General features: G+C 40.2%; 1 protein-coding gene across 4 annotated transcripts in view; it reads right to left on the reverse strand.

The window, feature by feature from the left end:
- bcl11aa (BCL11 transcription factor A a) overlaps positions 1-26,193 on the reverse strand; it is a 181,280-nt gene that overhangs the window by 117,417 nt on the left and 37,670 nt on the right. The window lies entirely within an intron of this gene.

A 26,193-nucleotide genomic window follows, 5' to 3' on the forward strand; every position in this document is an offset into this window, starting at 1 on the left:
TCACCCATGTTCATGAACTAATTAAGCAACACTTCTAGTTTGTAATTCTCAGCCTTGTTTTCAGAACTACGTGCAACCTTGTGCAGCCACCACACACTACAAACCTTGAGAGATACCAAGTCTCTAGCCTGTTATACATCAGGTGGCACCACAACGAAACTTTCTTTATGTTACACTAGTCCCACCACCAAGAGCAACCCCTTGAATTTTTCTGCCTCTCCGAGTCTCTTAAAATTCTGTTTTGCTCTTTGCTTTGATCTATCCCAATATCACCTTATTCAACTCATTGCCAATTTGGTTTGATACCACTTTTTGTGAAAGAACAAAGGGTGCCTATGTTTCAGCCCCATTTACAGGCCATACCTGCCAAGAGGATAAACTGTTGGACTTTTGCAAATCCTCACTCCAGAGAGTGGAATCCAGGTAGAATGAAAGTAACATCAGAGCTCAAACTCAGTGCAGGCATAATGAAAAGGATGGCCGCCACCTTCCTGAATGAACTAATCATTTGGCATGTACGTATAACAATCCAGTTTGTTGTTAGTTTTTCTTCTGGGGAAGAAATTGTTTAACGGTTCAAAGCACAGTACACAATTCAGTAGAAAATAATGTTAATGCTTTGAACCTTGTTGAGTTTGCATATAAAGCAAGCTGCCTATATAGCTGGGCAAAGTTGGAACAATAAATAGAGATTAACAGAGTCATGTTGAGATGAACAGTGATGTAACAATATTGATCAAACATTGAAAACATCACTATTTGTTATATTCATGTGAGATTCAACGGAATACAGCCTGATTGCAGACAATACCAGTCAGCTGGGGGAGTAAAACCAAAGGAGATGCAAAGTCAGACCGATAAAATATGTAAGTGGGTAGAAAATGGCAGACAAAAATAATTGCAAATAAATGCAAAGCACTTGACATTAGGTAACAAAACTAGGTGACAAATACAGTCAGGATCTAGTGGTCCTGGAACATTCTATGCCCACCTTGTTCTATATACACAGAGACAATCATTAAAACTAATGGCACGTTAAACCACACAGCCAAAATAGAACACAAGATCTAAGTCTGATCTAACTCAATGTGCTGATCAGACTGCATTTTGAGATCATGGTCAGTTCTGTTTGCCGACAGACGACAACATTCAAGCATTGGAGGCAAGGCAGAATTTGCACCGCACTGTTCAAGAAACAGCTATTGAACACCAGACCTCCTTCGGTTTGAAAATTGGAATCTAGGATACATAATGTAACTAAACCCCTCTAAAATAAGCATTCCCACTTTCAGTCAAAATTATCTTTTAAAAAAAATTACACCATCGCTTGAATATTTGCTTACTTTAGCAATCAGGTTTAACCACAAGTTTTGTTGCAATTTCCTCTGTAGTTCAGCACTAGTTTAATTGCTACTTCGCAACCCAAATTTGTTTTAATTTGTATTAATTACAACATTAAATCCACCTGGAATGATTTCCTCATAATTCTAGGTTTCATTCAAAATAAACTTTAATGTATTGAGCAATGCAGATATTGTAACCTTAGTTTCCACTTCAAGCAACATTATTAATACAGACTCAGTTGGTGCTGCAATTGGTAAGCCAGATAAAAAAATAGTTAACCTTGCATTGAATAATCCAACCAAAACAGAAATCATTTACTATTGACTAAACTGGACAATGCAATATCTACTGGACTGAATAATCCAAGTAACAAACAATCTGGACAATATCACCACTGCACAAAATGACCTGGATAATGGAGAAGCCAACCACTACTATAAAATTCCAAATAATACAGAATTTAGCAACTACTACTATAAACAGCCCCAGTAATGTAAAGCACAATCAGTTACATGTCCAACAGAATAATTATCAGACTAAATGTTAGAGAGGCCTTGACAGGCAATGATGTCAAATCAGAATCGACTGCTGATCTAGCTTGAAATTCCAGTTATGCTTTCTGACACTCTGCAGGGACTACTGTAATACACAATGCTTCTGGTAGCCATTTGCATTTGAATGACGAGACACTGAACAGATATTAGCGAATACCAGACAAACTGCACAGAATGTAGGCACCTGTCCCAGTAGATTGTTGGATTGGATACCTGCATGTATTTTACGAGCTCATCAAAACCTGGTGACACCTTGTGCTCCAACCACAAACAAGAGAAAATCTGCAGACACTGGAAATCCAAGCAACACACACAAAATGCTGGAGGAACTCAGCAGGCCAGGCAGCATCTATGGAAAAAAATGCAGTTGACATTTCAAGCTGAGACCCTTCATCAGGCTGGAGAAAAAAAGCTGAGCAATAGATTTCCACCTTTTAAATCTACTCCTCAGCTTTTTTTTCTCTAGCCTTCTGAAGGGTCTCAGCCCAAAACGTCAACTGTACTCCTTTCTGTAGATGCTGCCTGGCCTGCTGAGTTCCTCCAGCATTTTGTGTGTGTTGCTGACATCTTGTGCTAATGATTTATAGGTCACATAGGAGGTTACTGATCTCAGATTCAAATCTGAAAGTTCAAAATAAATTTATTATCAAAGTACATAAATGTCACCACATACTGTACAACCCTGAGATTCATTTTCTTGTGGGCATACTTTACAAATCTATAGAATAATAACCATATTATCTCTCTCTGTCTCTGGCTATCCATCCCATAGGATGATGATGGTTCCTTTCAGCCAGTTAGTGGGTTTGATATGTGCGTCCTGGAGTGACTGTACAGGCCGATCCTTGATGGGCACTGCATGCCACATACTTGACAGGTGAGGCCTGGAGGGGCAGCAGGGCCAGAATCTCTGTTGTGGCACTTCCTGTGCCTTTCCTCTGTTGCCTCGTTGAGCTTGTTCTCAGCAGCGGCCACACCTTTTCTGATGGCATCCCTCCACTGTGAGCAACCTTGAGCCAGATCCTCCCATGTTAATGGGGCAATGTCAGATTTCTTGAGGCTCCCGTGCAGAACATCCTTGTACCGTAGTCACTGGCCTCCTTGTTTTCAGGTACCACTAGACAGTTGGCCGTACAAGATGTCCTTGGGCAGCTTTCCATCAGGCATTCTGACAACATGTCCCGCCCAGCGCAGTTAGGCTGACATCACCAAGGTTGAACAGATTCAATGAAAGACCACCCAACTTCGGCATTCAACCAGAGTGAAGAAGACAACAAGCGATGCAAAAAATAATATATATAACTATTGAGAACATGAGCTTATGAGTCCTTGAAAGAGAGTCCATTGGTTGTGGGAACATTTCAAAGATGGGGCAAGTGAAGTTATCCCCCCTGGTTCAAGAGCCTGATGGTTAAGAGGTAGTAACTGTTCCTGAACCTGGGGGTGCAAGTCTTGAGGTTCCTGCACCTTCTTCCTGACGGCAGCAGCGAGATAAGTGTATGTCCTGGATGGTAAGGGTTCCTGACTGATGGATGCTACTTTCCTGTGGCAGTATTTCAGGTAGATATGCTCAATGGTGGGACTGGGCCATAACCACTACTTTTTGGAGGATTTTCCACTTAAGGGCATTGGTGTTTCCATACCAGGCTGCAATGCAGCCAGCCAATATACTCTCCACTACACATCAATAGAAGTTTGTCACAATTTTAGATGTCATGCCAAATGTTCACAAACTTCGAAGGAAGTGGAGGCACTGCAATGCTTTCTTCATAATTGGACGTAAGTGCTTGGCCCAGGACAGGTCCTCCAAAATAATAACACTGGGGAACTTAAAGTTGCAGATCATTTCCACATCTGATTGTCCAATGAGGGCTGGCTCATGGACCTCTGGTTTCCTTCTCCTGAAATCAATAATCAGCTCCTTGGTCTTGCTAACATTGAGTAAGAGGTCTGCAGATTTTCAAACTCCCTCCTACATTCTGATTCATGACCACATTAGATTCAGCCAACAACAGTGGTGTCATCAACAAACTTGAATATGGCATTGGAGCTGTGCTTAGCCACAGTCATTAAGTGTAAAGCAAGCAGAGCAGGGCCAAAACACAGGTTTGTGGTGCACCTGTGCTGATGGGGATTGTGAAGATGTTCTTGCCAATCTGAACCGACTGTGGCTTGCAAGTGAGGAAATTGAGGATCCAATTGCACAAGGAGGTATTGAGGCCAAGGCCTTGAAGCTTATTGATTAGTTTTGAGGGAATGATAGTATTGAATGCCAATATGTCAATATACTCTCTAATACACATCTATAGAAGTTTGTCAAAGGCTTAGATGATGCGACGCATCTTTGCAAACTCCTAAGGAAGTAGAGGCACTGTCATGCTTTCTTTGTAACTGCACTTGCGTGCTGGGCAGGTCCTCACTGAGGAATTTAAAGTTACTGACCCTCTCTACCCCTAATCCCCCAACGAGGACTGGCTCATGGACCTCTGGTTTCCTCCTGCTGGCATCAATAACCAGCCCCTTGGTCTTCTTAACATTGAGTAAGAGGTTGTTGTTGTGGCACCAATCAACCAGATTTTCACTCGCCCTCCTATGTACTGATTCGTCACCACTTTTGATTCAGCCTATGACAGTGGTGTCACAACAAACTTGAATATGGTATTGGAGCTGTGCTTAGCCTCACAGTCTTAAGTGTAAAGTGAGAAGAGCAGGGAACTAAGCACACACCCTTGTGAGGTACCTTTGCTGATGGAGATCATGGAGCAGATGTTGTTGCCAATCCAAAACGACGGGTGTTTGCAGGTGAGGAAATCGAAGATCCAATTGCACAAGGAGCTATTGAGGCCAAGATCTTGGAGCTTATTGATTAGTTTTAAAGGGATGATAGTATTGAATGCTGAGTTGTAGTCGATAAAGAGCATCCTGATGTATACACCTTTGCTGCCCAGATATTCCAGGGTTGAGTGAAAAGCCAATGAGATGGGTTCCACTGTGAACCTGCTGCTTCGGTAGGAAAAATTGGAGTGGATCTAAGCCACTTCTCAGGAGGGAGTTGATATGCTTATCAGGTTACCAGGACTGGCAAAGCCTTCAAGTACAAGAACATTCATGAAAAGAATTCCTGCAAGATAATCAATGCTGTTATAGAGGAGTGCCTACCTCTTTCAGTTCCATCACCACCTGCCTGGCAGTACAATATAGAAAGATGCCAGTTTTAAAATGATTTCCTGTTTTCTCCTACACTGTTAAATGTAGATTTGCTCATCTGGTGAAAACACCTCCACCATCTTGGTATATTCCTCTACCCATAACGGGGAAATTTCATAAATAAAACAAGAGAGAACTAAAATATTCCAGTCATCACATCATTCCTAGAAATGTCATCTGTCAAAGGATTACTTTATAATAAAAGACACAGCATATCCCTGGAATACATAAAGGGAAAAGGCAAATAACTGTGCCCAAAAGTCACCAGACCTTTTCCTCTACTCTAAGAAAACTCTACTTACCAAAGTATGGCATTTTTTGAATTAATTACACAATACAACATAAAATCATAGTATATTAAAATTAAGACATTGTATATAACGGGATTATGAGTATCGTGCCCTGGTTTAATACTGGTCTGCCTTTAATCACACTTCACACAAAGATTCCTCTTAGTCTCAATTCCCAACATCACACTATGGGAGATTAGCTGGTATTATTCTTGTATACACATCTTTTTGATCCCTTGTGATAAGAGCACAGCCAGGAGGATGTTAAAACTGGTAAAATAATCTATGGATTCAGATAACATTCATCAACTGCTTAAGCTTTCCTCCCTCACAGGTATGCATTATTCTGAGTGTGAGATTGGCACTGTCGAGTGGATCTGATGTGAAGTGTTTGCTTTTAATCATACTGCAGAATCAAAACAAAATTTTAAAAACTCAGTGTGTCAATGTCATTGCAATTATCACCGTACAGTTTATTTAACCAGCTTTTCACTTACGAGTTCTGAAACACCCAACAAAAACACTAACAAGGACTATCAATCAAAGGACCAAAGGACCATTCATTAAAGTGCTGATTCGCCAATATTGCTGTTAGATCAACGTTACTCAGTCATCTAAATTCATAAGCAGGCACTGTTCTTAAACCGCAGTGCCCAGGCAGTATAGCAATAGAATTAGAGCTTAATTTTCCCCAGACCTAAATACCAGCCCAACAGCCAATAAATGAATGGTGTGTTTCACAACTATCTCCCTGTTCCCTCTTTCAGAGCTGTTTAACTGCTGAGGAAATAAAAAAAGAAAATTGACTAAGCATAAATATTTAATAATAAAAAGAGCATTTAAATATTTTGGATATAGATTTTGATTAGAAGGCAGTTTTTGTGAGGTGCATGCATTTTTGGCTTTTATAAAGAAAGATTTCATAACATGCACAGTTCTGGAGTTAGGTCAAGAACTTAGAATATTAACAAATACTGGAATGAGCTATTCCATTTCAATTTACAAGAGTCTTTCTACTTTCATGTTTTTGCTGTGACATGTTCATAAACAATAACCTGTGGTATATAATTTATGTTTCCTTAACATTGTTATAGCCAGAGGTGGGGTGGGGGGGTGGGTAGTTGGGATAAGTTCCCACTAACTATTAGATGCCCCCGATGGCATGCATCTCAAATAGCCTCTGACAACCAAGCCCAGCTTCTGGCCTCAACGTGTGGCTTAGCTACTAGGCCCGGTGGAACCGCCTCTTCTGACAGGATAAGGAGCAAAGGCAAGGTTACTCATGTCTAAAAACCAGTCACTTTGAGCAGATGTGGCTCATCAGCATGGTTCGCAGCTCATTTAGGAGAAGGAAAACCCTAATCTCAAACCTTCACCACCTTGCAGCTATACCTACTCATGGTGAAGTCTTCAGGAGTAAACCCCGAGGAAAAATCTGGAGCTAGAGTCCCTAAGGCAGTCTTGCGTTGACTGGCATCTCCTTTGGAGCCACTGGTGCCAAACTGTATTGGTCTCTGCCATTCCTTTGGATTCAACAAATGGAGTCTGCTGCATAAGTAACAGATTGTTCTGTCCTGGCTTGTGTATACATCTAGGACACAATATCCATGGTCAACCCCAACCAACAGAAGGCCTGCCTCTATCTAATGCTGAAAGAAATCAGCAGCATTACAATTTATTTCAGCTTCCTTTTTGCCATCTATTTGCTGCTGGTTATAAAAACACAAAATGAAACAGATAGTTAAATTGGTAATACCCTAATTGCATTTTAAATAAGACACCTGCACTGACAATAACTGTACAGCAGAGATTTTTAGCTGATAGGCTTGCGAACAGAGTAAAACACCAATTACCACAAAGTTATACAATCCTCAGAAAGGTCAGATCTAAAGTTTTGTGGCTCAGCATCATTTTAACCACAACAACTGCAAAGTTCAAAGTAAATTTATTACCATATTCTATCTTAAGATTCATTTTCTTGCAGACATTTGCAGCGAAAATAGAAATGCATTAAAATTTACAAAACAAAATAAGTAAACAAAGGCTGACAAACAACCACTGTGCAAAAGAAACATTATGCACATAAAACAATAATACTGAGAACATGAGTTGTAAAGAATCCTTGAAAGTGAGTCTGTGGGTTGTAGAATCAGTTCAGTGTAGTGTGACTGAAGTTATCCTCGCCAGTTCAGGAGTTCAGTGGTTGAGGGGTAATAACCTTTCCTGAACCTGGTGGTGTGGGATCTATGGCACCTGTACCTCCTGCCTGATGGTAGCAGCAAGAAGAGAGCATGACCTGGATGGTGGGGGTCTTGAACGATGGATGCTGCTTTCCTGCGTAAGCGCTCTGCATAAATGTACTCAATCGTAGGGAAGGTTTTGCCTGCAATGGATTGAGCTGCTCTGCCTTTTCTCGTTCCTGAGTATAGCAGGCTGTGATACAACTAGTTGCGATACTCTCCACTGTGCATCTACAGAAGTTTGTCAAAGTTTTTTTGCGATATGTCAAAGCTACGCAATCTTTTTTTTTAAAAGTATAGGCGCTGCCATGCCAGCTTTGTGATGACTCTTACGTGCTAGTCCTAGGGTAGATCCTCTGTAATGTTAAGATCACCATATTTGATTCAGCCAACAACACTGATGTTGTCAGTAAACTTAAATAGGGCATCGGAGCTGTACTTAGCCACACAATCATAAGTGTAAATTGAGTAGAGAGGGCTACTCACCGAGTCACACTATACAATTTCACAGTGATGGCAAACCCCAGAGGTGCTACAAGTACAGTTCTATTGACACAAAATAGGCCTTCACATTTGAGAATTTTAAGACCAGTGTTTTACGTCCTGTATGCTTTAAGGTTGTTTTTGATCATGACTACTTGTGATATCTTAGAAAATTATTTTCTTTGCAAAATGCTTTTTAGTTTATCATTTCAGAATAGTAACAGATTATCTGGGGGATTAAACACACAAATGCACAGGATGCCATTTTCTATAACATAGCTAACGGTTAAATGCAAATCTGATAACAACATGGGTTTTGTACAATGTCAGAAAAGCAACAGATATACAAATGTAAAAATGTTATCATTTTGAATGCCAAGTCTATTCCATCAATTAGATCATGGCTGATCCATTATGCAACAGCATATCCACCTCATTTTTGCAGTAACTTTGCCCAATGGGGGTAAAAAATTATATCTCAATTTTAGGTTTTCAATTGGCATGGCCTTAACAGTTTTATGAGGGAAGAGATTTCATGATTTTGATCTTGCCCTACCTAGCTACCCCAACCATCCACCTAACATGTCCTGGACAGGCTGGGATGACAGGTCAGAGGAAAAGTTGGCTGATCATTCAAAAAAACAATAAATGGAACATTATTCTAATTATCATCTTCTTCCCTAATACCTACTTTCCTGTTACACCCCAACATGATTACCTCCAAACAGCAAAAGTTCCTTTACAGTTAGAGCAGGTATTATTTATAAGGTAAACTTCATCCAATTATCAACAGTATTCTCCAACCACATATAAATCTCCAAAACCCAAAAAAAATACTTAAGCAAAAGAAAATCAACAGTTCAACCAAGCTCTGGACTCTTTTTGATCCCTAAAGCCAATTTGAAAAAAATTTCTTTGACATGATTAAACATATTTTGAATGAGCAGTTAATCTTCCCAGGTATAGATATCACTGTGGCATTCAGTACATGTCTGTACATTATATGATATTTATTTTTAAATGGCTCTCAGGAAGAGAAAGAAATGAAAATTAATGAAAACAAAACAGAAGCAGAATAAAAAAAAGAACTTCCATTAAGTGTTATTGCGCATCCAGTATATTCCATTTGCAAGTCTCTTTTTTTCCAATGGAAAGTGACAAGCAATTAGTTTTAATGAGAGAGGTGTGGAAGACAGTAGCTTGAATTAAATATTCCCATTCGTCACATACAGCACAGGTCAGCAGTTCCACCAGCAACTTGAGAAGGCAGCCACAGCAGAGGATTTGTTTGGACTTGCAGTTACTTTTGAGACAGCCCAAAAAGCAGCTGTCTGACCCAGAACCACTCAGCAGAGTTGGTAACAGGGTGGGCCAAGTTCAGGCTGGACAAACTTTTCAACTAAATTAATCAATGCAATGCTCCTTGTCCTCCTGATACTTGCAGTCTCCACCATTTTATTTTAGCCTTTCAATCAACACTGCATGCAGGTGCTTATTATTCAGCACCAGTGATGAGTGTTAGTAATACAACCACACAGGTGACAGAGGGTGTGGATGGATTTAGCACAGCCAATGGGCATCACACACACATCCGTAGTTGTATTGTCCACTCAATGGCAGAAACCACTACCAAGGCATATTGTGCTTATTTCTAATCTCTACATATTGCCTCTTTTTTTTCTCCTTTAAGTAGAACCTGCCTACATTCATCGAAACTTAAATTGAGGCCACACAAAGGTAACACAGGAGCTAGCTAGTAAATGCTGAAATGCAGGTTATTTTATTCAGGAAGCAGCTTGAGACCTAAATATAGATATGTTCAGGTCCTGTGCTTTAAATACTCAGAAATCATTGTCAATATCCTTTTCTGGGCCCTTAAATAACACAGGGCAAATATTAACATATAAAATGCTTAGCGTATTCACAATCATTTCCTCTCCTGTTTAACTGAGGGCTTAACTATTTAAAAATGAATACTAAAATGAAAAGAAAACAAGAATTTTGGATGTAGCACAGTACAGATCAATTCCATGCTTCTTCGTCAAAGATGCTTTTACGTTCCTCATAGAGTGGCTTTGCAAACTAGACACCGTTCTAGAAACTCCAAACACGGACACAGCATTTTATTGATGACCTAAACCCGACTTCCACAAATCATTTGATTAAAAGGTAGAACATATTCTATAAAGAGGAACAGGGGAGGCAAATATCTCTATTAACTATTCTCCACATAAAAAATAAATGGAGATTTGAACACAAGAAAGACATGGGAAAATTACAAATTAATAAGATTATGAGTTGATTTAAGAGTGTTAGAATAATCCTCTCCTTTATGTAAGGAGTTTTCCCTCAAAAAAAATCATCGTATGTTAGAGTTACGATGGAAAATTAATATAGAGGATTAGACCATTCAGCTTTTCTTGCTTGTTCCACTATTCGTTACAAATATAGCTGATCTTCCCTCAGTTCCAATCTCTCTATATTACTCCATTCCCAAAAACTCATAAATGAATCATAGGTAAATTATTGATGTATAACTGTCACGTGCAAAATCTGTTTTGAATATATTCAGTGGCTGAATTCCGGCACAAATCACCAACAAATTTAAAAAATATAAAAATCTTCAAGTTATATTAGCCTTTGGTAAACAAAAGGTTTATTGGATTTCTGTTTTTACAAAAAGATTATTTAATTTGGATAGAAACCAATCAGTTGATCAGTTAAGTTAAATTATGAATTGAACTTCAAGCCAGCTAAATTTGGTTTTATGTAGTTAGGTTGCTAAGTTGAACAGTTTTGTACCCTCAGAGGATGGGATTTGTACATGAATGATAGTATGTCATTAAGAGTTAACAGTGTTCAGTAAAGGATGTTTTATTGGTAATTCTACTTATCATTTGCCTAGATGTGCTGAAGACCAAAAAGCCTTAGGACACAACATTGGCGAGGATGGGAAATTGCTGCTTGAAGGAGTAGCACGACAATAATCAAGTGTGAAGTTTATAAAGAATAGGGTACTCTAGCTGGGGCTGAAGTGACAGCAGGTATTAAATAAGGTAGATATGTCAGCAGGTTTAAGAGATATGACTGGTGTCAGCCATTTGCTCTGGAATAAGTTCCAAGACTGAATGAGATTAACAAAATTCTGAGAGAGGATAATGATCAGAGGAACATGACCATATATGAAGGAAGGAAGGTAGAAATATTGCTGTAATAAAGCCAGAGATTATGAAGCATTGGTAGAATCTTGTCACAAATCTAATACAATCAATTACGAAGGTACTATAAAAACACTGAATGGACATTCAGACCATGTTAAATTGGCAGCTGCAGCACTGCTTTGTGTATATAATGGCAAATGAATGAATTCAGGCAAAACTATTCCGAGTAAGCATGTAGAATAACCAAAAGAATGAGCTTGGAACATAAAATTGTAAAACAGTTTAAGTCGGGACATCATGGTGCAAGCAGGAAACAAACAAGCCCACAAAAGTGGCAACAAGGAGCACTGTCCCTTCACAGTTAAGGCAAATGGATACGAGCAGTGGATTCAGCAGGAAAGTGCCTTTGGAGTGCTAAAGCTGGGAGGAGCTTATCATGTGGTTATTGAAACTTCAGGCCTTAGAATGTCCTTTGAAGACTGCCCAGGGTAGCTAAGGGTAGTTAAGAAAGCTTATGGGGTGTTAGCTTTCATAAGTCAAGGGATAGCATTTAAGTGTCGCGAGGTAATGATGCAGGTCTATAAAACTATGGTTAGGCCACACTTGGAGTACGGTGTCCAGTTCTGGTCGCCTCACTATAGGAAGGATGTGGAAGCATTGGAAAGGGTACAGAGGAGATTTACCAGAATGCTGCCTGGTTTAGAGAGTATGCATTATGAACAGAGATTAAGGGGGCTAGGGCTTTACTCTTTGGAGAGGAGAAGGATGAGAGGAGACATGATAGAGATATACAAGATATTGAGAGGAATAGATAGAGTGGACTGCCAGCACCTCTTCCCCAGGGCACCACTGCTTAATACAAGAGGACATGGCTTTAAGGTAAGGGGTGGGAAATTCAAGGGGGATATTAGAGGAAGGTTTTTTTACTTAGAGAGTGGTTGGTGCATGGAATGCACTGCCTGAGTCAGTGGTGGAGGCAGATACACTAGTGAAATTTAAGAGACTACTAGACAGGTATATGGAGGAATTTAAGTTGGGGGTTATGTGGGAGGCAGAGTTTGAGGGTCGGCACAACATTGTGGGCCGAAGGGCCTGTGCTGTGCTATTCTATGTTCTATAATAACAACAAGACACGAAGACAAATTTGTACATTACTGAATTGTAGTACTCACTACAATTTTGCAAAATATACCTGCAAAGGAAGTATTTTTTACTAACTAGTATTAGTCCAGGGTGAAACGAGCCTGAGTGGAGGGCAGTTTGTTGTCAGCTGATTGGTGATTGAGCATTTTTTGAGCAATGGGCATATTTATAATCTCCAACAAGTCGCTTAAGAATAGGTGATAATTTATCAATCAGAGGGAAATGGTTCACGCATTTCAAGAAGATGGTTGTAGCATCCTAAGAATATAATAATGCATCTTAAGATGGAAGGCAAAGGACTGAGCATGAAATACCGAGGTTGAGCTAAATTCAAATGATGTCTGGCTTAAATGATACTATTGTAGAACATGTGGCTGCATTAGTTTTGGGGAAGAGCTCAGTGCCTACCAAGATTCTACTGTTTATGGAAACACAATGTCCTAAAATGGGCCCAAGCAATGTTAGAAATACCAAGCAAGTTAGTCAGCATCTGCAGAGAGAGAAAAACTGAGTTAGTTACTGTCACCTTTACATTACAGGATGATAACCCCATGTACTCTGACACTGTTCATATATCAGCAATGATATCTTTTTGTACCAGTCACTGGTAACTTCAGAAGTCGACTGCCTTCAATAAAGGATGTTTTATTATTGGCTCTACTGTTTACCTGAGTAAACAACAGCACCAAAGAATGAATGGACATTAAAAGGATAGCAGTGAGATAGGGAGAGTAGAGGAAATAGGTGTGAAATGGCATGACTGGTCATATAATCATAAAACCAAACCTCCCATGTAGTAAGAATAAACAAAGAAACTATTTCATCATCAAGGTCACATTGTCAACAAAGAAAGAAAGTATGACCCGTGCTAAACATGTTATCAATATTGCTGCCTTACTATCAGAGGTCAACAGGACTTTTATCTTACTTTGACACAGCTCAGATCATGTTCAGAGGGTTCTGAGTGCTCTGAACGTACAAGAAGTTGGAATCTTTCACAGGTCCAGTAAGGACAGTCAGGCCAGTGAACACAGCATTGACCTATCTACTCAACTGCTTTCACCTTAGCTTTCTGAAGCACATGAGATTATCACAGGCCATAACTTCACATTTCTCCCCCCAAACCCTCACTGCACAATGTTACATGGCTGCAGAGTTTCAATTTCTGGAGACAGCCCCTTTACTTCCAACGATTTGATCAAGCACCAATCTTAATCAACAGAAGTAGTAGCATTTCTGTCATTGTTAAATGAGTATTGGCAGAGCCATCTGCTCCAAACATAAAGCCTCTCAGTGTGTAGCAGATAGAACAGTTGTTTAATGGTTAAAATGTATATATTCAATCGATAGAGAAGAAGGGGGGGGTCAAGAAAGAGAAAGGGGAAGGAAAAGAGGGTCTGGAGAGAGGAAAAGGGGAGAGAAGAGCTGCAGGAGAGAGGGGCAAAGGTAAAGAGGGGGAGGGAGGGAAAAAGGAGGCAGAAACAGAGGAGCAAGAATTTTAAAAAACCTGGCAGAAGCAAGTGATTGAATTACCTCACTGAACATAGTTCTGCTTAACTGGTTACTCTGCTTCTGCATAAATCGCCATATAGAGCAGTTCTGCTTCCACATTTCAAGCACCTGCACAAACCCCAACAGACCGGCTCGAAGTTGAGAATCCTCACACATGCACAACTTTGCTCTAAGAGAGCAGAGAAAGGAATCATGGGCAAGTATTTTTCACCCACAGGGAATATCCACAACCTGCTGCACTAATACTCTAATTCTATAATTCACTAACGTCTGGTTTAAATATTTGCATATACAATTTGTAAATAATTTCCCTGCATTTAAACAGCTCCATCTTCCCCAATACTATTACTCCCAGGGAACTTAAAGAACCCACCAGTCCTCCCACTCTTTGCCCAAGAAAGCATTTGGTAGAGGACCTTATTTTAAAATTGTACTTGCTCTTAACAGCCGTTCATGAAGGGAGTGGAACTTTTAGAATCAAGCTACTCCACTTCCCATTAAAATAGGAAGTGGAACAAAACAGGTTTCAGCATGTTGATGGGCTGATGATGTCATCAACATGGGAGGGAGGTGGTATCAGGAGAGGACAACGCCTGTGTCTGCTTTCAGTAATCTAAATAACAAATTATCTTAAAACACAGGAGACTTGAAGGTTCTTGGGTTGGGGGATGGGAGATGCAGTAAGGTGAATGGGAAACCATTTATACTCACTTTTCCAGCTTGGGAATAGGGTTTCTAAAGTAGTATCCTGTCCCATTCTAAATGTAGCAAGAAACAGCAACATAAGAAACATCAAAAATCTGTCAAAGGCAAAAAGCACTGTTGCAATTGAAACTAAATGGAAAGAAAAACTTTGCCACATATTAACAAATACTGTAAAGGTTAATGTCCTGGTCTTGAAAAACTCAACCAATTTAAAGCAAACAAATTAATGAGAATAAACATGTTTTGATCTGCTTTCTTGAATGGATGCCCCATGACACATTTTACTTGAAGAGGAAAGATTTTCACATTGGCTAATTTAGAATTTTCACAGTAGAGATGCATCATAAATTAGGCTGATTCCTGGGATGGAGGATCTGTTATATGAGGATGGCACCTCAGCTCTCAAATTTAGAAAAATAAGCAGTGATCTCAAAGATTTAATTTTTTTTTACAGGGCTTTACAAGGTGGATGCAAGGTTGTTGTTTGCTTTGGCTGACAAGCCTACAACCAGGGGTCACAATCAGTAAATAAGAGGTCAGCCTTTAAGAACTGATACTAGAACACATTCCCTCACCTAGACGATAGTGAATCTTAAGAATTCTCTAAACAAGGGGGCTGCAGGAGCTCAGTTATTGATAGTATTTGACTCAGACTGATTGATTTTTAATGTTAAGGGAATTGAGGAGTAGGGGATTAATGCAGTAAATAGGCAATGTACCACAATCTCATGGAATAGTAGAGCAGGCAGAATGGACCAAATAGCTTCATCCTACTTCCATATCTTGTGCACTAAAATCAATTAGTCAGTCCTAGGCATCCAAAGTACAACAACCAAAACTGTCTGGAACTATTTGATTTAGTTAGCTTGAATAAAAAATATATAGTTAATGAGAAAAAAGTGAGGTCACTAATTTGTCTCAACTCTTATGGTGCCATTCCCCAATACTCATTCTTCACATTCACAAACTGTTCTTTCCTCTGTTTGCAAGCACTGTAGTGGTAGCATCCCAAAGTGACCCCACACCCACAGTGGTTAGGACAAGCGATTTGCTGTCACTCAGACATAATCGCAGACCACAACATTCACAGTCTGTGGGATATTTTAAAGCAAAATTGTACCATAAAGGTAGCAAATTAATCAACAGAATGAGCACAAATTTTGTGGATTTATGACATTGAATTACAAACAGTTGTTTTAGAGAGGAACAGATTTTTTACTGCAACTATCACAAACATCCAATACATTGCATCAATGAAAACAAAATGCTTTATATGTAATAGATGGGCCCATGCTCCTTTTCCCCCAAATCTCTTGGGATGCTGACCTGCCTATTTTTCAATTTTTACTTGTGAAAACTAGGTACAAGGCTGAATGTTGAACTTCAGTCCTTGAAATCTAAATTTACGCCTCTGCTGCCATTCTCCCTGTCTGCTCAAAAGTCTTAATGTTTCCTTTCAGCCCAAAGCAAAGAAGCAACAGGCCCCATTACACTCATGGAATCTTCCTCAACAGATAATCCCTCAATGCCTTATGACAGGTCATTTCTAAATGGCAAGCACGAGGAGAGTGGAATCTCCATATGCTCTTAAACAGTACAGCTCTGAACTACTTTCATTTGTGTCTCAGTGCATGAATGCAGTAACCCAAAGGTTACCTAACAAAGCGCAGTCCTTAATGAACGTCAGGGTAGCTCATCTTCATCATGGAGACTATATCATTTACTACAATGGGTCCCACACTCACAAACCAGCAAAGGAGACAAATAATAAAGCAAAGTTTTCACTTCTCCTGCTATCCGATGTGCTAATAGTATGCTCCAATGTTATAACAACAGGGGAGACAATTCAACCCACCAGGGTCACAATAGCTCCCACTAGCACAGTCCCATTAGTTGCTTCCCCCTCCGTAGTTTTCCTGTAATGCTGCCACTTATTCACTCACATACGTGCTGGTCAATTCTGCTTTGATATTTCACCACAAGCTTACACAAGCAGAGAATTTACAGTAGCCAGTTAATATACCAGCACATTTTTTGTGGTGTGGAGGACACCAGAGCACCCAGTGGAATCCTTGTGGCCATGAAGAGAAACAGAAAGCTTAACACAGACAACACCAAGGTCAGGATCAAAACTCGATCCTTGAAACTAAGGCAGCAGCACTAACTGCTACCCCACCATACCACCTCTGCTCAACGAAATGTATGTTTGCATGAGGAGGAGCTTAGTAGGATTAATGGCACCTAACAGCAACTCCTTTGCTTGCATCTTCGGAAACAACTCTATTTACATTTTTAATATCTCTATTTTTCCCTTTCAAGTTTCTTTTGAAGACCCGGAGCTGGAGTTACACGCTGACTACAGTTCTTTGCGGGAATGGGACCCGCTCTCGGGGTTTCAAGAGTGGCCACTGTTCGGCACGCCAAGGTCTCAGCCTAAGAGCTCAGCTTGTCTTCGGAGGGCCAAGATCTCGTGGCTCTGGAGATGGGCGGATTGAAGGTCACTGTCGGGGCAGATCAGGGTGTCGTGTGCGATGGTCTCTGTATGCCCAGAGACCGGAGATCTTTGGACCCAGAGCTCGGAAAAAGTGATGCAACGGACTTTTAACATCATAAACCAGTGAGTTGTTTGTTATGTCTCCCCTCTTGCTGTGAAATGGAAACACCTCTTTCTCCCTTATTAGGGAGAGAGACAGCCTGTGATGTGTTGAATACTGGGTGAACAAGTAGTCTTTGGAGTATTGCAGGTCTGTGTCTTTTTTGCTGCTTTGCTCACGATTGAGTGTTCGGTGGTGGTGCCAATGCTTTTCTCATGCCGGTAGGGGAGGGGGGGTATTGTTGCTTGCTGCTGCTTACACGCAGGAGGGAGGCGAGCTGAGGGAGGGTACTTTGGGGTTCTAACATTTAACTGTCATTCATTCTTTGGGGACACTCTTCTGTTTTCATGGATGTTTGTGAAGAAAAAGCATTTCAGGATGTATATTGTATACATTTCTCTGATATTAAATGTACCTGTGAATCTTTGAAACACAAGAGGAACTGCAGATGCTGGAAATCTTGAAGCAAACACACAAAATGCTGGAGAAACTACCTGGCTGAGTACTGAACACCCGTGCTATTCAACAGGCTGGTGTGTTCACTGATATCTTTATCATCTCGCTTCAAGCAGTCTTCAATTATAATGGTGCCCAAGAAGAACATGGTAACCTGCCTAAATGACTATTGTCCAACAGCATTTGCATCCACTGTGATGAAGTGCCTTGTGAGGTTGACAATGAAGCACAGCAATGCCCAAGGAGCTCCTATTTGCCTACCGTCACGACAGGCCAACATCACGGGATATTTCATTAGCTCTCCACTCAGCTCTGGAACATCTGGACAGTGAGGATGCGCAATTCAAGATACTCTTCATTGACTACAGCTCAGTATTCAATACCATCATCCCCTCAAAACTAATCAATAAGCACCAAGATCTTGGCCTCAATACCTCCTTCGCAATTGAATCCTCGATTTCCTCACTTCCAGACCCCTATCAGTTCGGATTGGCAACAACATCTGCTCCACAATCAATATCAGCACAAGTACACCACAAGACTGTGTGCTTAGCAACCTGATCTACTCGCTTTATAATTACAACTCCCATCCCATATTAAAGGTTACTGACGATGCCACTTTTGTGGGCCGCATTCATCAAAGGTGGTGATGAATCAGCACACTGTAATAGGTGGGAGATTGAAAACCTGGCTGAATGGTGCCATAACCTCTCACTCAATGTCAGCAAAACCAAGGAGCTGATTATTGACAAGAGGAGGAAGTTGGAATTCTATGAGCTAGCCCGCATCAGGAGATCAGAGGTGGAGACAGTCAGCAATTTTAAATTCCTCAGTGTTATCATTTCAGAGGAACTCTCTTAGAACTTTGTGCAGATTCGGCATGTCATCAAAAACTCTGACAAGCCTCTATAGACGCACAGTGAAGAGTGTACCTGGTATGGGAACACCAATGCTCAGGAAAGGAGAAAAACAATAAAAAGAAGTGGATACAGCCCAGTCCATCACAGGTAAAGTCCACCTCACCATCGAGCACGTTCACGAGGAGCACTGTCGCAGGAAAGAGTTTTCATTCAGGACCCCCACCATCCAGGCCATGCTCTCTTCTCACAGCTTCCATCAGGAAGGAGGTACAAGAGCTTCAGGACATATGCCACTAGGATCAGGAACAGTAATTACACTTCAACCACCAGGCTCTTGAACCAGAGGGGACAACTTACTCATCCCAACACTTAACTGATTCCACCACCTATGGACTTACTTTTAAGGGCTCTACAGCTTGTGTTCTCGATATGTATTGCTTGCTTGCTTATTTATTTATTTGTTTGTTTGTTTGTTTATTCAGTCATTCATTTATTTTTGCATTTGCAGTTTGTTGTCTTTTGCACTTTGGTTGCTTATCGATCATGTCTCATTTTTCATTGATTCTTTTGTTTCTTTCTATTTACTATGATGCCCACAAGAAAATGAATGCATCTCAGGATAGTTTATGGTGACATACATGTACTTTGAACTCAGCAGGCAGGGCAGCATTTATGGAGAGGAATAAACAATTGACATTTTGGAGCAAAATCCTTCATCTGTTCTTGTGTGTGTATGTTTGCATGAATTGTTGCACTCTATTTGCACCTACTCAGCAAATGGAGCTGCTCACCCATGCACACATCAACTTTTGGACATGGGCTGATAAGTAGCAAATAACTTTAATGCTATAAAAGTCCAAGGCAATGATGACCATCTCCACCAAGAGAGTCTAACCACATACATGATATTCAACAATACAGGCTGATTACTCCTTATCTGAAATTCCAAAGCCTCCAAAATCCGAATTTTTTTTGAGTGCTGAAATGATGTCACAAATGGAAAATTACACAAGATATTGGGAAGTTTCGAGGCAATGTGCAGGTCTCTGTGCACCACGGGTAGTTCTGAGAAGTGACTTAGTGACCTCATATGTAATGACAGATCACTAATGAAAAAAATTAGAAAAACATTGCATAAAGTGAAAAATGAAGATCTTGATTGTGTATCGTCAATGGAATGAACATATACCACTCGTCGGTAAGCTGATCATGAAACAAGCAAAGATCTATCACAACAAACTGAAAATTGAAGGCAATTGTGAACATTCGGGAGGCTGGTTGCAAAACTTTAAAAAGAGGCATGGCGTTAAATTTTTAAAGACCATAAGCTATGGGAGCAGAATTAAGCCATTTGGCCCATCGAATCTGCTCCACCATTTCATCATGGCTAATCCATTTTCCTCTCAGCCCCAAACTCCTGCCTTCACCCCATATCCCTTAAAGCATCCGTTGATCACGAAAATCTAGCACCAGAACAAGTCTACAATGCTGATTGCTCTTATACCTTACATCAAACCTAAAAATAAGTAACATACAAATACAGTGTATTGTTACTTTTAATCAAAACACAACATCGTAGGTGGAACCATTGTTTGTTGGTGATTCAGGTAATGCCCAACGCAGGCCTCTCATGGTCTGAGTCGACGTTCCCCCCCCCCACCCCAGGTAATCTCCCGATGTTGCTGTGCTGCTTTTGTTACCCTGCACACATTATATTTTCATTATGTTAATTATATGATGACCAAATGTAAGACAAAGTCTGTTTATATTAATTCAGTCAGAAAATTATGGCAATCCCTAGCTATTGCACTATATATTCCAAAACACTTCCAGCCCCGATAAATTGTACTCAATCAGTAATGCCACCACCAATATTCTCATTATATAATTGACCGAAAACTCATCTGGACCAGCACATAAAAGCTGCAGCTAACAAAACAGGTCGAAGACTGGATGGTCTGCAACAACTAACTTATCACCCCACACTCCAATGACTTACCACCATTCTCAAGGCATAAATTAGTGTTTAATAGAATACTGCCCATTCGCCTGGACGAGTGCAACTCCAAAAACGCTCAAGGAGCCAAGCACCATCTCGGGGCAAAGCCTGCTTGGCATCCCACTCATTACCATAAGCCTTCATTCCCTCCATCACCATCATACTGGGGCTGCAGAGTACCCCATCTATAAAATGCACTGCTGTTACTCACATAAGCTATTCCCTTAACCATGACCTTGACCGCCATAGTGGTTTCAGATACACAAATCTTGCCTTGGAAATAAATTGTCTTTGCTTTATTGCTGAGCCTAAATCTAGAATTCTTACTCTGCAGCACAGTGGAAGAAATGAAGGACTGTGGCTGTTCAAGAAGGTGGCTCACTCCCATCTTCAAGGGCAAGGAGTTATGAATGCTGACTTCACCAGGGTCATTCAGATCCAAAAAACTGAAGAAACTAGGTTTGACTGCAAGTCCTCAAAGATTACCTAACCTACCAACACTCAACATCTAGGTGTGAATGTGAAGAAGAATGTGGAAAACAGAGGTTTCAGCATGAGTGTCTATCATCAGGGGAGAAAACTGAGAAGAGAGAAAGCGTTTAAAATCAAGCCTAGCTAGCCACAAGTTTTCACCTTTCCCTTCAGAGCAGTCTGGTCACATTGTTGTACTAAGAAAACTCTAAACTTAGACTAATGTTTAGATCTGAACTAAAGTGAAGCAGGTACCTCTGGCAATATTGTTCCTGGTAACAGAAGCAAATGTTTCAGAAGGTTTGGATTAAAACTCTCCCATGGTGCAGAGCACACTGGTGACATTGTAGCTCTAGCCAGACAAGAAGGTTTTCTGGTTAATCTGCTGCCAGAAAACATTTTACAGTAGCTCTTCAGTGCAGCTGTCTGCTCTACACCATGACATACAACAGAGCACACACCATTTACGGCTTCTTCACTATTACAGGAACCAGATAAATACCCCTCACTCCAGTACAGTTTGGGTTGAACTCCCACCTTATATGGACACTATACATCATGTAAACAAACATTATATAAGATGCCATGGCATGCGACACAAAGACCTGAAAGAGAAGAGGCTATTCAGTCAAATAAAGTGCCCACTGAGAATGTCACAGATCATTCTCATCCATCGCTGCCTTGGCACCAAACCAGCCAACTTATGCCAGTTGAATTAGCAATTAGTGTTAAGGCACACTTCATAAATCACCATATATCAGGCGGCACCTCGAGTTATATTTAAAGCTGCAGCTTTCTTAAAATTATATATCCCTTACCTCCACCTTACTCATCTACTACTGAGAACAGGCCAGCTTATCATCTTCCAGTGCCTTCTCTTATTGGTGTTCAGAAGGTCATGAACATCCTCCTGAACTGCTCCAACATTTGTCATTAAATGACCCACAGTGCTCTAGACTTGTCATTCCAGGAGTGCGACCCCACCCCCCCAGGAATATTGGAGGAATGCACAATACCAGTCCAAATTAGAGTCCCAGGCCTTCCCTTGGGTGCGACAGGGCGTACAAGCTATCACAGTCTAGGCAGCATTGCTGACAACAGTGCTCCTTTCCTGATGAGTTTAATGCACTCTATGCAGTCTGAATGAAGGCAACTGGAATGCAACCACCTTAGCAGCCTCCAATGCACTGGAACCAACAGTCACCACTGCAGTCTTATGGAGAGTGAACCTGCAGTAAGTATCTGGCCTGGAAAGGGACACTAGCTGTGTCTTTAGGCTGTGTGCAGATCAGCTGCCGGGGCTACTTACAAACATCCTTAACCCTCTCTGCTTTAATACGAGGTTCCCATCAGCTTTGAGAAGATCACTATCACACTAGTACCCAAGAAAAAATAGGTAACTACTATCCAGTGACTGTAACATCCACTATTCTCAAGTGCTTTAACAGGCTGGTCATAACACACATTAACCCCAGTCTCCCAGACAACCTCGACCCACTGCAATTTGCCTACCACCAAAACAGGTCTTCAGCAAATGGCATCTCCCTGGCACCTGAACCCCAAGTTAGCCTATTATTTATTGACTACAGCTCAGCTTTCAATACTATAATAACAAGCACCCACAGAAAGCATCTAGTCGGTGCCCAGATTATATCTTCACATTTGTCATAAGAAATCAAATTTAACTAAACCATGCGTACTCAAGAATGAAGATGGTGAATATTGTAAAGAATTGAAAGGATTTCTAATAACTTTGGGCTGGAAAAACTCTTAAGAAAAAGGAAAAGATGCTTAGATCCACAACAGGAATCTTCTTTGTGATGGCAAGACTTCCTAAGGTCACCAGCACACCAAGACATTAACATAAATATAATAAGAAACACAAACAAAATGTTCTCCAGTTGCTGAGGGGAAAAAAAATTGAGTGTGAAATTTCAAGAACCAAAGGAATCTTTCAATCATTATTTATTTTTTATGTAGGGATACAGCACGGTAAAAAGCAGTTCCGTCCTACAAGTGTGCACCGCCCAATTGCACCCAGGTGACCAGTTAACCTGTTAACCTACTAAACTACACGACTTTGCAATATACGAGGAGACTGGAGCACCCAGGGAAAATCCACTCGGTCACGGGGAGAATGAATATAGGAAGACCAAGTCCAGAATCGTGAAAATGCTTTGTGATCATCCAAAGTTTCACCTTGGTGAAATCCTGTTTCTTTTCGAGTACCAATATTGACGTCCCCAATTGGGTATTGGGAATGGGGTTGCTGTAGATTGTTTTTAAATGTGACATCCTCTTTATCTACAATAAATAAATTATTATTGTTAAATTGCTCAAGAAATTGCTGAAATTATTTCTTCATTGTTATTACGTTGTATTGCAAAAAACATTTCCATTTTATCCTGGATAGAATTATACCGGCTCTTCAGATTTTGGTGTCTTTCCAGGGAAATATTACTGTAATAAGAACACCGTTTTATTTCCACTGCTTCCTGAAATACAAAATTCCCTTTCCACTGTAACCAGACCAGTTTAAATAAAATGAATCCAAAAAAATTTCCAGATTCCACAACAAAAGTGTCCCAGTCTTCTCTGCCTCGGCTCGCTGATAAGATGGGTACACAGGCAATGCATTTTCAGATTCTATGGATTTTGAATCTGGGAAAATTTTGTTTTATGTTTTCAAGCCCTGCCCCCATCACCTAAGAACCCATAAATTGAACACAGTGGGACTTCTGAATTAATTTGACCATTTAAAAGTCAATGATTTATTCTCAAAATGACCAAATGAAGGATGCAGTGCTACCTCCATGGACAAATGCACCACCAAGCTCAGCTCTAGGGTATTAACATCAACAAAGCCTACAATCCTGCTGGTTGGTCTTTGCCAGCTAATTGAAGGCATTCCAGTCAACAGTGATGAATTGATGTCAGTGTTTCTGAGCTGCAGTGCTCCCTACAGTCTAACCGTCAGCTGACACATGCTACTCCAACTCTCACACCCACAACTCTGGATCAAGTGGCTGAAGGACAGATAATTCCTCTACCATAAGCAGCAGCTTAAAATGTGAAAAACAAAGAACACGGTAATACATCGTAACCAAGGACTTGAAACACCGAGGTCAGGAACTCACCAAAGTCGGAGACATACTACCCCACAAACAAACCCATGCCAGAATTCCTATGTTCTGAATCACAGATATAGAGTACAGGTATACTTCTTAATGACAATCAGAACTGATTTAGAATGGTCTCCATTTAAAACAGATTCTAAATGAATTGGTTAAACAGTTTAATCAATTACAAATTAAATAAGAGATTTGTCATTATGCCAGCATGTACTGGCATGATGCAAGACTGTGTACACACACTGGACTCAGTCATTCAGATCCTGTTCCAGAGGAAACAGCTGATGTAAAGCTAACAAAATAAATACTGAAGTGGAATTCTGATCTTTAGCTGGTCAATTAACATTCACCCCAGCCAAATATCCCATCCATAAAACCTGGAGTGTATTTCCTGGGGATAGTTTGGAATCTGTGATGAATGAGGAAGTATTTCTTTTTAAACAATGATTGGGATGAACAGCAAATTAAAGTTTAATAAATATGTTCCGTTCTTTGAATGTTCCATTACAGTACTAGGGTTACAATTTCACTTACATTCCTCTGTTACACTCTTTACATTTTCCAGCTGCTCCTTAAAAATACAATGATGGACAATAGGCAGAGCACTGATCTCAAGGGGAAAGTGCTCTGAGTGCTAGCATTAGTTAGCAATGTAACTAATAGTTCACAGCCTGATACTTAGAAGCACAGAGCTTCTAATTTTAACAAAGTAGCAGAATTTGTGTGGAACAGAATGAGACTAACTTAGAAGATAATGTTGAAAAGAGCTACACAGTTTTCTTGCTCATTCCCTTATGTCAAGTGCTCTCGTCTACACCCTGTTTTTTCCCCTCCAAGGCTGCACTCTCTATACCAGAACCATGTTGAACCAAGCAGCTAATCAAATGCCCTTATTGTCAATCAGACTCGCTCACTGATCAGCAGGCAAATCAAAGTATTTGCTTAAATTGAAACTTTACGTTATCATATCCGTTAATCCCAAGTGCCAAAGTCACCAAGCCCTTACTCTTCTTGTGACCTTCATGTTAATAACTAAACAAAAAGTAATGTTTTACAACTCAAAAGATCTAACGCCTCTACTGGATGTTGCATGGAAAGCCAGATTCCAAGCATGCAAGTGTAGACAAACATCCCAATTACAATTGTAGACGATGATTGCCAGATGATCAAAACCAATGTTTATTGATAGTTTTAATTAAAAGGTAAGAGCATAGAATGAAGATCCAATTAAGAACACACATCTCAAACTCCCTAGCCCTACATCACAGATCTCTGTGGTCGCATTCTGTCCCTTAGAAATGTCCAATTTTTTACTCCACCTTCGGTGGCCTTGCCTTTAGTTACTCAAATCAAACCTCTGAAATTCATTCCCCATGTTTTGTTTCTGAATAGACATTAAAACAAGGCAACATTTGGTCAATCCAGTCATTGTAAAAGATCCCAAAGTGTAATTTCAGACAGCTGAGGAAGCATCCCCAGTTTGCGTGTACCCCTCAATCAGTATTACTAAAGACAAATTATCAAGCAATTATCACACCTCTGCTTGTCAGAGTTGATATTTGCAAGCTACTTCCTAAGTTTCTACAATGACTCATTTCAAAATTGTCAGTAAACTGCTTTGGGACATGCTGAAAGACATAAAACATACATTTAATTCTTCCTTTTATTACGTTTCACCAACATTCTCTTGTCCAGGAAATTCCCTGGAAGCTACCTCTGTGCCCTTTGTACAATTCAGTAACACACCTTGTAAAGATGCATTGTTTATGCTACATTGTTGCTGTCAATCCCACCTTCATTGCACAATTGCTCGATTCTAGCCAGACAAAGAATAATACTCAGCCCCCATATATAAACCTCTCTCCCTCTCTAAAAGCCCACTTTAGAATATTAGGAACCAACTTTTTCCACTTTCTCCACCTTAGATTTTCCTATAAATCACCCATCCCAATATAGTTACTTCACATCTGAAGGATTTCCATTTCAAATCAGACGAAATATAAATTTGATAAACATTTGCATTATAAATAGTTAATACTATAA

The sequence above is a fragment of the Mobula birostris genome, chromosome 8, assembly GCF_030028105.1.
Source record: "Mobula birostris isolate sMobBir1 chromosome 8, sMobBir1.hap1, whole genome shotgun sequence".
Taxonomy (NCBI): domain Eukaryota; kingdom Metazoa; phylum Chordata; class Chondrichthyes; order Myliobatiformes; family Myliobatidae; genus Mobula; species Mobula birostris.